General features: G+C 36.5%; 1 pseudogene; it reads left to right on the top strand.

Annotated features, from left to right (window-relative positions):
* The window catches only part of LOC138014490 (HMG domain-containing protein 3-like), a 3,439-nt pseudogene extending 2,964 nt beyond the window's left edge, over positions 1 to 475 (top strand).
* Positions 476 to 2,500: the final 2,025 nt, after the last annotated feature.

The following is a 2,500-nucleotide window of genomic DNA, read 5'->3' as shown; positions in this document are numbered from 1 at the left end:
AGGGTCAGTTTGTATGCAGAGACCAGTTACATGTACATGTAGGCCAATTTACAGTTTGCAGTTCACAAAGTTGTCCTGAATATTTCAGATCATATTTTAAATGTGTCAGGTCTACACATGGTTATCGGACCAGATCTGCTGTCTCTAATGACGTTTTAACACCATCTTCTAAAAAAAATTCTGGGCTTAGAACTTTCCACTCATTCAAATGCACGTCCTCTATGGAATAACTTCCTTACTGAAAACTCCTCATTAGAGCATTTTAAGATTAATAGGACCTTTTAAGCATAATTTTTATAAATTTTTAACTGTACAATGTAATTAGGTGTTTTCATATTTAGGAGGGTTTTTTTTTTTGAGGGGGGGGGGGGAGGGTTATGTAAATTAGCAGGTAACCGGTCATAATGTATTTCACCCTTCATAAATTAAATGAAGTGTTTGTTTGTTTGTAATGAAAAATTATATGTACATTCATCACAGAGCATCTCAAAAAAGGTATCCTACGACTTGTGGCATTTCATTGCAAATCCAAATTAACTGAAATATGAGGACTACCCATGGTTATGCATACAGCCCCTCAAATCTCACTGCATTTGAACTTCTGCTTTAGGCATTGTTTTATTACAGTGTAGGTGTTTGCATTGTCCAAATTTTGTGTACATAATGGCAGGTGGTTATTGAGTATATAGGAGGTGTACAGCTGTATAATTTACGCCTTGGAATAGTCCTAGGAGGCATCACATCCAGGGCAATACCATCGTTCATGGGTTGGTTCTTTGTTCTCTGGCAGTCCAACACAGACACTAAAAACAGGAAGCCCAATAAAAACTATTGTTAACACTATAATTATTACCCCATACAGTGCATGAGTTCCTTCCACCAACATAATAAGTGGTCCCTTTACCAGGCTGTATTGGGACGATATTTTTATATTGGGGAAATCATGACGCATCACAATTCTAAAAGTTATACATTAAAAGAGAAATTTGACACTTACAGTATTGGGCCTTAGGTACTTTTCCAAAGCATATCATTATGCATGTAAAATATTGTACACTTAGTACTGTAATGCTCTCCAAAAGCATACAAGGCTCCTGATGTAATAATAATTTCTATCATGACGCTAATTTTTGCATCTTACAAGTAAAGAATATGATGGTCAATGAGGCCTTACTTGTGAAACCAGCATTCACAGTCTTCACAGGAGACCCAGTACACCCTGGCTTTCTTCCCAGAAGGGCTTTCCTGGCCACATGTTTTACATTTAGATCTCCTGGATCCTGTTTTCCCTTTTCTTTTCTTCTTATGTGGTTCCTTGTTATAAACTGTAAGAAATGAAAGATAATTAAGGCACAGCGTGTTAACTTTAGATCAAAGTACAATATGTAAGTCTACTAGATACAATGTAATTTTAAATGACAGGCAATGTGAGGTTAAAAAGATGATAACACAATTATGTCCAAACCTGTACAGAACTGGATATGAGCACCTGATAAGGTTTTCTGTTTTCAGTTTATTTCCCAGTGGGGAAAGTCAGAAAAAACCCTTGCCAAGGGTTGCCAATTGGTTTAAGCCCTAAACCAATACTCGTTTTCATGGCCATTTTCTTGTTGTTGATATTATTGCTCTTGTAGACAAAGATGGTTTGAAAAACAAATTGTGGACCTTGACGACTGACCAGTTGTAAGTCAATTCATTCCATTTTTTCCTTTGAAATTCGTCACCAAATCATGTACATACATGTACTGTATGATTAGGTGAGTGGCAAACACAAGATTGATGGAAGTGAGAGATGGTAGAAAAAGGCGAGAAGACACTCACTTCTTCCCTCCCTGCTCTCCCACTAAAAAAAAAAACAAAAAAGTTAGGGAAAGACACTGCTTTGCCAACGTTGTGGGTGCATACAGAGCCTGTGAGCCGATAAATAGACCATATTCGTATTCTCAGTATTGAATAGAAACTAGCTTGCAATGGAGGCTACTGCGGGGAAATCTTTTCAAATGCAAATACTTTTTAATATATATTTATATTCCCCCGCATTAGCCTCCATTGCAAGCTAGTTCCAGTCCAATACTGGGAATATGAATATGGTCTATTAAATGCCTTTTGCAGTTCAATGCATTTCCCCAGTTGAAGAGATATTTAAGAAATTAACAAAAACCTTTAAAAAATCAATAAACTACCGTCTGTTCTTGGGAAGACACCAACAGTCCCTGGCACTGGTTCTGGAATTGTGATAGGAGCTTCTGCAGTGCATTAAATAACACCGAGTAGGTAAAAATCCAAACAAGTGATATAAAAAGAAATCAACAATGTGTGATAGCAATTGGCACAATGACATGCATATGGCCACAACACCATGAAATTAGAACACATTTTTTGTCTAAAATTAATACAGTAGTCAAATTGCTCTCACAAGAGCAAAGAAAACAAGACAATTTAATAGGTGTGCGCAATGACTTAATCTGTGTCATAAAAGTTATTATGTAAAAATTCACTC

Source organism: Montipora capricornis, chromosome 1, assembly GCF_036669925.1.
Source record: "Montipora capricornis isolate CH-2021 chromosome 1, ASM3666992v2, whole genome shotgun sequence".
Lineage (NCBI taxonomy): Eukaryota > Metazoa > Cnidaria > Anthozoa > Scleractinia > Acroporidae > Montipora > Montipora capricornis.
Note: the sequence above shows the minus strand (reverse complement) of the source record. Positions and strands in the feature narration are given on the sequence as shown.